The following is a 12,487-nucleotide window of genomic DNA, read 5'->3' on the forward strand; positions in this document are numbered from 1 at the left end:
GTGGGTGTGGAGGTCGTGGTACACACAGTATCGACTGCCCTTGGGAGGTTCGGGCTGATCTCTGCCCCGCTTGGTGTCTGGTTCTGCCGCGAGCACGGCAGCCCCCTTGCGCTTCACATCCTTGGCCTTGGGCTTCTTCTCTTCTAGGTCTGCGGCAGGCAGCTCGAGGAGGGAGAGACGCCCTTCCTCAGCCCTGGCGCACTTGGTTGCCAAGTTGAACAACTCCAAGGAAGTGCACAGGTCTTCATGCATCGCTAGCTCGTCCTTCATCTTGACATCGCGCACGCCGTCGGAGAAGGCTAAGATGATGGCCTCCTCGGTCACCTTGGGAATCTTGAGGCGTGCATTGTTGAAGCGCTGGATGTACTTCTGCAGGGTCTTTCCGGGTTGTTGCTTGATGCGGCGCATGTCACTCACGGCGGGTGGCCGGTCGCGAGTACCTTGGAAGTTGGCGATGAAGCGGGTGCGCATCTCGTCCCAGGAGGAGATCGTGCCTGGAGCCAGGTTCAGGAGCCAGGTGCGGGCCCCGTCCTTGAGCGCCATGGGAAACCAGTTTGTCATGACCTTCTCATCTCCGTTGGCAGCTTCGATGCCCAGCTCATAGAGCTGGAGGAACTCCGCAGGGTCGGCCGTGCCGTCGTAACGAGGAGGCAGGTCTGGCTTGAACTTGCCGGGCCACGCGATGCTGTGTAGCTCGGTGGTGAAGGCGCGGCAGCCTGCTGTGGCCACGGGAGGCCTTGGGTGACGGAGAGCTTGGTCTTGCATGTCCCCACGTGCTGCAGCCGGGAGCAGCGCGGGGTCTTGACATGCGGGAGCAGGAGCATGGTCGCGACGTGCTGGAGCAGGGAGCGCCCGGGCAGCTTCTTGCGGGCGAGGGACTTCTTGGCAGCTCTGCTCTTGCCGCGCTGGCACCTGACGGAGCGGGTTCTGCCCAAGGGCCATGCGCCTTGGAGCCATGGCGCCTTCTTGAGGAGGAGGCGGCCGGGGCGCCGCCGGAGCTTCATCGCCCGCGCGGGGCGGGGTGCAGTGCAGCGGAACAGACGGCGCAGGAGAGCCCCCTGCGGCGCAGACGAGCTCGGCGACGCGGTCGAGCCATTCTTCGTAGACGTCATCGACGGGATGGTAGCGCAGCAGCTCGTTTGCCGCGATGAGCGCAGCTTGAGCCTCCATGGGTGCGCGGAGCGCGCGGGACGAAGAACCAGCTGGGATGAGCGAGGGAGTAGCGGTGCTGCCGTCTTGCCGCACGGACGGATGCTGAGACGACGCTTGCTGCTCGTCCCCTGCCGGGCCGGTGGCGGCGTTGACGGTAGGTGACGGGGAACGGCGAGGACGCCCGCCGACAGGAGCCGTCTGGGCAACGCGGGAAGCGAGAGCGGCCCGGCGCTCGACGCGGGCCCGACGAGCGTCAAACATGGACGCCATGGTCGGAGGAGAACTGGGTGGTGGAAGACGAATTCCGGCGCACCCCTACCTAGCGCGCCAAATGTCGGATTTCGGGTTCCGGTAGACCCTTGAGGTTCGAACACTGGGGTGCGGGCGGAGATTTCGCCTTCTACCTACCTGCACCCCTCCGCCTCGCTAAGATCTAAGCTATGGAAAGAACAGCACAAGAGACACATGGTTTATACTGGTTCGGGCCACCGTTGTGGTGTAATACCCTACTCCAGTGTGTGGTGTGGTGGATTGCCTCTTGGGCTGATGATGATGAGCAATACAAGGAAGAACAGCCTTGCGAGGGTCTGTTCTTGGCTGGGGGGATGAACTGCTAGGAGGAGTTCAGTCACCCTTCTCTCTCTTTCTCTTCTCGATTGCGATCCGATCTCGATGCTGGGTTGGCCGATTCTCGATCCTCCTACCCTGTGGGTGGCTAGTCCTATTTATAGGCAAAGGCCCTGGGCCTCTTCCCCAAATATTGAGCGGGAAGGGCGCCAACAAATTGGCCATTTTGAAGGGGAACATCTGGTACACTTATCCTGACTAAAGTTGGTCCTCGCCTGCCAAAGACTCTGGTGGTGACGCTGGCTTGGGCTCCACAATGACTTCCTCCCTGCCGTTGGACTGGTCTTGGTCTCGTTGCACCGAAACGGGTGCCTTTGCTTGATGCTCTCGCCTGCGCTTGCTCCCTTTGCACCAAAGAGGAAAGGAGGACACTGCACGGGCTGGCGCCTGCCTGGCGCCCTTGGTCGTCATGGCTTGCGTCACGGGCACCTCGTGAGGTACCCCGCCTTGATCTCTCCGCCTCCTCGCGAGCCAGCCTGATGAGGCCGTGCCTGAGGAAGCTCCGTGTCGTTCGCCCCGTGAGGCTTGGCCCCTCGCGAGGGTCTTGGGTCTGTGTTGATGAAGACGGGCCGAGCTGGGCCCCCTTTGAGCCACGCCGCAGGCCGCAGGCAGGCAAGTCTGGGGACCCCCGTTCCCAGAACGCCGACACCGAGAACTTTTATTTTTGCACAAAAACAACACCACGGTAGTTCTGCTGAAAACAACGTCAGTCCGGGTTAGTTCTAATCAAATCATACCAAAATCATATAAAACTATTGTAAACATGGCATGAATAATTCATAAATTATAGATACGTTGGAGATGTATCAGCGCACGCACCACATCGTCCAAAGCCGAACGACGCCCGGAGGAGGAGGGCCAGGCGGCCGCAGCAGTGTCCTCGAGGCGTCCGAGCGCCGCGGCGGCGAGGGAGGAACCTCCTCCACCCGACGACGCAGAGCAGGCGGCAGCGCAGACTGGTCCACCGGAGAAGGGCTACACGGCCTAGTGCACCCACGCGAGATGTGGCCAACACCACGGCAACACACGTAGAAGGGCGGGTTTGAGCAGTCCACCGAGATGTGTCCATCACTCCCGCAGTTGTAGTAGCACCCATGGAGTTTCACCAGAAGCCGCGAGGATGGAGGCGGACGAGGGGCTGGCAGCACACGGGGCCGACCAGCCAAAAAGTGACGCCTTTGCCGCCTGTCCTGCCCAGGCGGAGCCCTTGGGCGGCGGCGCACCTTGGTGCGCCAAGTCTCCTCGACCGGCCGCGGCGCAGTGCCACGCGACGGGCCCGCCGCCCTGATACGTCTCCAATGTATCTATAATTTTTGATTGTTCCATGCTATTATATTATCTGTTTTGGATGTTTAATGGGCTTTAATATGCTTTTTTATATTATTTTTGGGACTGACTGATATGTCCATTTTGCATCATGCTTTTATATCGATATTTATTGCATTACGGGCTGTTATTACACATTATATCACAATACTTATGTCTATTCTCACTTATTTTACAAGGTTTACAAGAAGAGGGAGAATGCCGGCAGTTGGGATTCTGGATTGGAAAAGGAGCAAATATTAGAGACCTATTCTGCACAGCTCCAAAAGTCCTGAAACTTCACGGAAGTTATTTCCAGAATATATAAAAAATACTGAGCGAAGAAAGTTCCTGAGGGGGCCCACACCTTGGCCATGAGGGTGGGGGGCGCGCCCTACCCCCTAGGCGCGCCCCCTGCCTCGTGGGCCCCCTGGTGGCCCTCCGATGCCCATCTTCTGCTCTATGAGGTCTTTCATCCGAGAAAAAAAATAATAAGCAACCTTTGGGGAAGAAACTCCGCCGCCACGAGGCGGAACCTTGGCGGAACCAATCTAGGGCTCCGGCAGAGCTGTTCTGTCGGGGAAACTTCCCTCCGAGAGGGGGAAATCATCACCATCATCATCACCAACGATCCTCTTATCGGGAGGGGGTCAATCTCCATCAACATCTTCACCATCACCATCTCATCTCAAACCCTAGTTCATCTCTTGTCTCCAATCTTTGTATCCAAACCTCAGATTGGTACCTGTGGGTTGCTAGTAGTGTTGATTAGTCCTTGTAGTTGATGCTAGTTGGTTTACTTGGTGGAAGATCATATGTTCAGATCCATTATGCATATTAATACCCCTCTGATTATGAACATGAATATGCTTTGTGAGTAGTTACGTTTGTTTCTGAGGACATGGGAGAAGTCTTGCTATTAGTAGTCATGTGAATTTGGTATTTGTTTGATATTTTGATGAGATGTATGTTGTCTTCCCTCTAGTGGTGTCATGTGAACGTCGACTACATGACCCTTCACCATTGTTTGGGCCTAGAGGGAGGCATTGCGAAGTAATAAGTAGATGATGGGTTGCTAGAGTGACAGAAGCTTAAACCCTACTTTATGCGTTGCTTCGTAAGGGGCTGATTTGGATCCATATGTTTCATGCTATGGTTAGGTTTACCTTAATACTTCGGTTGTAGTTGCGGATGTTTGCAATGGGGGTTAATCATAAGAGGGATGCTTGTCCAAGTAAGGACAGCACCCAAGCACCGGTCCACCCACATATCAGATTATCAAAGTACCGAACGGGAATCATATGAACGTGATGAAAACTAGCTTGACGATAATTCCTATGTGTCCTCGGGAGCGCTTTCCTTCATATAAGAGTTTGTCCAGGCTTGTCCTTTGCTACAAAAAGGATTAGGTCATCTTGCTGCACCTTATTTACTTTTATTACTTGCTACTCGTTACAAATTACCTTATCATAAAACTATCTGTTACCGATAATTTCAGTGCTTGCAGAGAATACCTTACTGAAAACTGCTTATCATTTCCTTCTGCTCCTCGTTGGGTTCAACACTCTTACTTATCAAAAAGCTATGATAGATCCCCTACACTTGTGGGTCATCAAGACTCTTTTCTGGCACCGTTTCCAAGGAGTGAAGCGCCTTTGGTAGGTGGAATTTGGTAAGGAAAAATTTATATAGTGTGCTGAAATTTACTGTCACTTGTTACTATGGAACATAATCCTTTGAGGGGTTGTTCGGGGTATCTTCACCCCGACCAGTAGAGCAAAGAGTTGCTCCTCAACCTACTGAAAATGTTTACTTTGAAATTCCTTCGGGTATGATATAGAAACTGCTAGCTAGTCCTTTCACAGGTGATGGAACAACATTACATCCTGATTTGCACCTAATCTATGTCGATGAAGTTTGTGGATTATTTAAGCTTGCAGGTATGCCCGATGATGTTATCAAGAAGAAGGTCTTCCATTTATCTTTGAAGGGAGATGCATTGACATGGTTGAGGCTATGTGATGATTTTGGATCATGGAACTACCAACGATTGAAATTGGAATTTCATGAGAAGTTTTATCCTATGCATCTTGTTCATCGTGATCATAATTATATATATAATTTTTGGCCTCGCGAAGGAGAAAGCACCTCTCAAGCTTGGGGGAGGCTTAAGTCAATGTTATATTCATGCCCCAATCATGAGCTCTCAAGAGAAATGATTATTCAAAATTTTTATGCTCGGCTTTCTCTGAGTAATCGCTCCATGCTCAATACTTCTTGTACTGGATCTTTTATGATGAAGACTATTGAATTCAAATGGGATTTATTGGAAAGAATTAAACACAACTCTGAAGATTGGGATCTCGACGAAGAGCATGAAGAAAAGAGATTATTGAAAACTCTGAAGAAGCATCGTCACTACAAAAAAAGACACATCCGTGACATTTTGGGCTGAACGAATTTTTTTTCTGTCATACATATGACACTTCTATGACGATAATTGTGACAAAACCCGGTATCATCATAGTTGTGGTGGGCTCCTACTTGTATGACAAAAAATCATGACAGAAAATGGGCTTTTCATCCTGGGCGGGCCGGAGACGCAGCTGCATGACATTCTTTGGGCCGTCCATGACGGAAAAAACCATGGTAGAAGCAAGGGGGAGGAAAATTTCGAGGAGTTCCCGGTTACGGTGGGAGGTCGGGGGCCGAGCGATGCGCATTTCTCTCGTACACGTACGCGCGTGTGTGCGAGGCGTTGGCTCTAACTGAACCCGAGCGATTGCACTACAGGCTACGCGTTACTAAACCCGAGCGATCGATCGATGGCTGTTAACTGAACCCGATCGAGCGATTCCTTGGCTACTGCTGCTAACTGAAGCCGATCGATGGGATGAACAGTGAGCGTTGTGGGGGGAGGGGTTGGATGAACAGGACCCCGTGGTGTGGCGGAGGGCCGGATGAACAGTAGACGGTGGAGGGGTGCCCGTGGAGGGGTGGATGAACAGGACCCCGTGGTGTGGAGGGCAGGATGAACAGTAGACGGTTGAGGGGTGCCCATGGAGGGGTGGTTGAACAGGACCCCATGGTGTGCAGGGCTGGATGAACAGTAGACGGTGGAGGGGTGGTTGAACAGTAGCCGGTGGAGTAGCGCGCGGTGGAGGCTGGATGAACAGGAGCCCGTGGAGGCTGGAGGGGGTCGACGGTGGAGATGAACAGTATCCCATGGAGTCCCGTTTTGCGGTATGCCACATCCCTCCCGATGAACAGGACCCCCGTTTCGACCGTAGCGCTCCAACACAAGTCCGTTTCCTCCGTTTTGCGGTATGCCACACCCCTCCCGATCAACAGGACCCCCGTTTCGACCGTAGGAGGTCCGTTTCCTCCGTTTTGCGGTACGCCACACCCCTCCCGATCAACAGGACCCCCGTTTCGACCGTAGGAGGTCCGTTTCCTCCGTTGTGCGGTACACCAGGCCTCGTTTCCATCGCCTCTTCCGTCCAAGCCCTCCCAATGAACACGACCAAGCATTCCGTTCCGACCCATGAACACGACGACGACACTGTTTCTCCGTTCCGACCCAGCCATGTACACGAGCCCTCGCCGTACGTATGCGCGAGTAGGCGTTCGAGACCCCGCCCGTATGTACACATACGTGGCCGTATTTTCTTTCTTGCACCCTGGCCGATGTACGTACGTGTACATGTTACGTGCGCGCCTCTACTACGACACGTGCGCGCCTCTACATCGACTAGTATGTACGTACACGTTCGCGACCAAAATGACAACGCTGCGTATGCTTCGACCAGGTGGGTCCTGACTGTCACGCACTTTCTTGCCTGCGAAGATGTAGCTGGTGGGTCCCAGCAGTCAGGGGGCGAATCGTATTTTTTACCCGGACGCACTTCCTTGCGTGCGAAGATGTAGCTGGTGGGTCCCAGCAGTCAGGGGGGCGAATCGTTTTGGTTTTCTTTTTTTTTTGCCCGGACGCACTTCCTTGCGTGCGAAGATGTAGCTGGTGGGTCCCAGCAGTCAGAGGGCGAATCATTTTTTTTGCCCGGACGCACTTCCTTCCGTGCGAAGGTGTAGCTGGTGGGTCCCAGCAGTCAGGGGGAAACGTTTTTTTCGCGAAATACGGTGGCCCGTCCGATGGGTCCCTGCTGTCAGGTGGAGGAATCATTATTTTCCGCGTAATAAGGAGGCACTTCCTTGCTGCCGCCGTGGACCCAGCTGTCAGCCTATCCACGTACAGTCCAGGTTCGATGGAAGTCGTTCCTTGACCACGTTGACCACGCCGCGCCGAGAGCACCAGGGCGGTGAACGACGGCGAGGCCTAGGAAGGGGACGACGGGGAGCCGGGGAATACACGGCAGTGGAAGCCCCCGCGCGCGCGGAGAGGAGTACGAGGGTTCACTGGTTCGGCTGCGGTGTGAGGCTGCCGTCGCCGCAGAATAACAGGGGGTGTGGGTGAGTAGAGGGATGGCCTGGCTAGCGGTGGGAGTAGTAGGGGGCGGTGAGGCCTCCGCCGCATCGCAGCCGGCCACGGGAGGCAGGAGCACAAGGCACGACCGGCGCTGGTTTGGGCGGCTGGAGCAAGAAGACCAGAGGTTGAAGAAGCACTACGACTGTTGGATGGACATTGTACGGTCACTGGAGCTAGAATCTTGCATATTGACTAAGTTGACAAAGCCCTCCGTCCCCGTCAACTTAGTAGGCCCACAAGTCAGCCTGCCACTATACTGGGTCCCAGCTAACAGGGGGAGTATTCATTTTTTTGTGTGTAATAAGGAGGCACTTCCTTGCGTGCGAAGATATAGCTGGTGGGTCCGAGCTGTCAGCGACAGTAACGTTTTTTTTCGTGAAATACAGAGGCCCTTTCGGTGGGTCCCAGATGTCAGGTGGAGGAATCATTATTTTGCGCGTAATAAGGAGGCATTTCCTTGCGTGCGGCCGTGGACCCAGCTGTCGGCCTCTCCACCTAAAGTCCACTTCAGATGCATGTCGGTCGTTGACCACGTTGACCAGGCCGCGCCGAGAGCACCAGGGCGGTGTACGACGGCGAGACCTAGGAAGGGAATGACACAGAGGCAGGGAAGACTCGACAGTTGTTTCCCACGCGGAGGGGAGTACGACTGTACGAGGGTTTACTGGTTCGTCTGCCGTCGTCGGAGAATAACAGCAGGTGTGGGTGAGTAGAGGGATGGCTAGGCCAGCGATGGGAGTACCATGGGGCGGTGAGGCCTGCGCGGCAGCAGAGCCGGCCGCGGGGAGGAGGGAGCAGGCAGTCCCGCCGACGCCTGTTTGAGCGGCTGGAGCAGGAAGAGCAGAGATTGAAGAAGCACGACGGCCGTTGGATGGCCATCCAACAGTCACTGCTTGTGCGTCAACCTTTTTTAGGAAAGCCTCAAATCTATGGGAAACAACATACATCCCATCTGCCATTATTTCTAATAATTTACATCCCATTTGCTAATTATTATGGTTTTTTTGGAGCCCATATTCTTTTTGTTAGCATTACAGCCCATATTGTGGCCACGGTTAAAAAATTATACGAAATTTTGCATATTTCGGTGCGGTCCGAACTATTTTTAATCCCAAAATTTCGACTCACATTAAAACTAATTTTAAAATTAAATGTATATCAATATAAAATCCAACAAATTCTCCACACATAAAAATTAATGTAATTTAAAATCTCGAAATGAAAAGAAGATATTTGAAACTAATTGCCGGTTTGATGTGTTTTAAAAATGTACAACCCATTTCTCATTACTAATGGGCCATTTTCTTGGCCAGCCGAATGAAAGCTCTCCTCGTCTTGAAAGATTTGCAGCCCAATAGGCCTGACAAAGTGACTTGCTTGGCAAATCACAAAAAAAACTGGGGTGTGGCCGTGGACCCAGCTATCAGCCTCTCCACGTCCAGTACTCTTTCGATGGAAGTCATTCCTTGACCACGTTGACCACGCCGCGCGGAGAGCACCACAGCGTTGGACGATGGCGACGCCTAGGAAGGGGACGACGCGGCAGTGGAAGCCCGCGCAGAGAGGAGTACGAGGGTTCACTGGTTTGGCTGCGGTGTGAGGCTGCCATCGCTGCAGGGCCTGGCCAGCGGTGGGAATAGTAGGGGCGGTGAGGCCTCCGCAGCAGCACAGCCGACCACAGGAGGCAGGAGCATGCGGCACGACCGGCGCTGCTTTGGGCGGCTGGGGCAAGAAGACCAGAGGTTGAAGAAGCACTACGGCCGTTGGATGGACATCGTTGACCACGCCGCGCCGAGAGCACCAGGGCGGTGGCGAGGCCTATGAAGGGAACGTCACGGAGCTGGGGAAGACACGGCAGTGGCTGCCCACGCGGTGGAGAGTATGAGGGTTGACTGGTTCGGCTGCCGTCGCTGGAAAATAACAGGAGGTGTGGGTGAGTAGAGGGATAGACTGGCCAGGGATGCGAGTATGATGGGGCCGTGAGGCCTTCCCGGCAGCACTGCCGGTCACGGGAGGCGGGAGCAGGCTGTTCCGATGGCGCTGGTTTGGGCGGCTGGGGCAGGAGGCTCAGAGACTAAAGAAGCACGATTGCCGTTAGATTGACATCAAACGGTCTGACGCTGGTAGAGTCGATTGTTGACTAAGCTTCTTTTTTGAGAAACCTTGTGTACTCATGAACTTAGTAGGCCCACAAGTCAGCCTCCAAATCTGTGGCAGACAACGTAAAGCCCATTTGCTATTTTTTATAATTTGCAGCCCATTTGCTAATTCTTAAGTAATTTATTACAGCCCATTTTCTGCCTAGGACCACGGTCAAAAAGTCCAACCTTATTTTGCATATTTCGGTGGAGTCCGAACTGTTGTAATCCCGAAATGATAAACATTTTTTAAGAACTTATTGATTTGCCAAAAAAATCATTTTTTTTGTAAGCAAATAAGACGTGGGACAAATTTAGTTGGTTTAAGGGAAAACCAGTGGTAAAAAAATTAGCACTGGGTGGGAAAAAACAACAAAAATAAGGATGTAAATATGAAAAGGGAATTTTATGTGTTTTCAATATAATGATACGTGTATACGAACTAGTAAAACTATAGGTAGAGCTTAGAAAATGGATGTAGGACATGCGTTTCAAGAGGAAAATAGAACTGGGCTGTGTGTTTGATTTAGTAAAAAAAATTGCCTGCGGATGTTGTAAGACAAAATATAACTAACGCTGGCGGGCCAGAGGCAAGTAGATACCTGCTGGATCTTTGTGCCCCGTTGTCGTCATGGGCTGGGCCTGTTAAAAACAAAACAACCCTGACAATCTACAGCCCAGTTGAAACTTGCTCGACCTGAAAAAATAATATACATGCTCAATAAACGAGAGAATTCTGCAAGTACAGACTGATAACTGGGATGCAGCACGGATATTGTTTTTTATCATGATAATAAGTGCATGCACTTGTTTCGAAAAAATTGGAGAACTGGGAATTCGAACGGCGGGTGCTTATGCTACCCATCAAATAAAAATCAGGTGCCTGAAAATTCGTTTCAAAAAAAATGATTCAGCTTTATATCCACGTCGACCCTCGGCATGATGATTGGAAGAAATGCAAGTTTATACCAAAAGATCATTAACAACAATACCAACTTGCGGACGACAAGGTAGTACAACTACCAATACCAAACTAACTTATAATCTTTTTACTCCTGGCCCTAGTGTTCGTCTGGTAGAAAATCTTGCAGAGGACCAGCTCCTGCTCCTTCTCTTGCTCCAGGTCCCTGAGGTGGTACTGGTGCATCACCCAGTTGGTCCTCTGCTGGTCGAAGTTCTTGTTGGTGTGCAGCACCAGAACCTTTTTTGTTTCCTGTCTGCCGGCCGTTGACCATCACCGGCAAGGTATTGCCGGTCTTGTGCCACATCGCGTGCATGCCGCACTCCGACTGTATCTTGCGACGCGTCCATGCGCCCCTTTTGAACGCCCTGGAATTGCGCTGAAAGAAATGCTTCCTTAGGCCACTCAGTGTGATACCTGTAGTATTGTGGAATACATGTTTTAGTGTACCTAGTTGGCATTTTCATAACATCTTTGGGATGTTGCAGTCACTTCTTTCACTTTTTATTAACTGTCAAATTATAATTGCTTCACCAGGTCTGCGTGTAAAAAGAAAAATAGAGCTATAAACAAAGGAATATGTTTGTGCAAGTAGACGGCCGATCGGTGTCTTACCTGGAAGTTTCTCAGGTTGGGCTAATCCTTCTTCGACTTGCATCGGTAATTCCAGAATACCCGAACACGCCGCCGGGATTCTTGTGTCACCTCACGCGCAGCGTGTTGTCACGTCAATTCAATGTGTGGACATGATGAATAATTTGACTGACGTATACTAGTACTGCCACTGTACTACTTACTAGTTGTATTTAGTGTCACAATTTATACATAGGTTTAACTAACAAGTACGCACTTGAAGCCTAACTGATATATATATATATATATATATATATATATATGGCTTCTGCACAGCATCTCCATCATCATTATCAGTACATCCTACGCAGGTGAGTTAGGATGCACTTGATCTCAGGAAGATATCTATCCTTCAAACCAGAGGAGTGCTTCAAACTAACAACAGTACATAATATCCAACAAAAGAGGGTCGTGCTACAGCAACAGAATACATGGCTCAGTCTAGATATCAGCACGAATCAAGTTGTGCATATTTGATGTTGGCATGAACCACATCGCCGCATGTTGGGTTTGCAAAAGCCATCCATCGCATGGAAGCTTGATGCCTTTCACACACTGAAGATTATTTGGCAACAAGCTGTGTCGACGAATCTCAAGATATGGTGATTCATGAAACCCATGGTATGATGTGTAAACACAGCCCCCCCTCGCGAATGGAAGTTGCATAGCACAGTAATCATCGCCGGTGATATGATCGATGATTGGTTGGATGATCGGATAATTGAGCCCGAGGAACAAGGAGTGGTTGCCGAGGCTGTAAACCTGCCTCCAGTTGAATACGCCTGGCCCAACGGAGCCGGGATCTTTCTCGAACACGAAGCAGCCATAACCATCAATGTCACGAACGCCCCACGCATTGTACTTCATGTGGTTTGATGTAATGGTTTGGTCAATTTGGTACGTGCGAATGAGCATCAAATGACCGCCGTCAGTTGAACGAGCGATAAACCACCACCCATCGGTTGGTATGATTCCAGGTCCTGAAATCATGAAGGCCAGCGCATTTGCGTCTGCTGCAACAATTCAAATTGGAGACCAAAAGGACAAAAATAAACAATCATGTTCAGAGTATGTGTGGAATTAAGATTATTATAACAGTGACACATATCATAGACAGAGAATTGCAATGCCGTGGTCATAATCATACCGCAAGTTAAAAAAATAAGCCAATGGCTTTCATATTCTAGC

The sequence above is a fragment of the Triticum urartu genome, chromosome 1 (genome assembly GCF_003073215.2).
Source record: "Triticum urartu cultivar G1812 chromosome 1, Tu2.1, whole genome shotgun sequence".
Taxonomy (NCBI): Eukaryota; Viridiplantae; Streptophyta; class Magnoliopsida; order Poales; family Poaceae; genus Triticum; species Triticum urartu.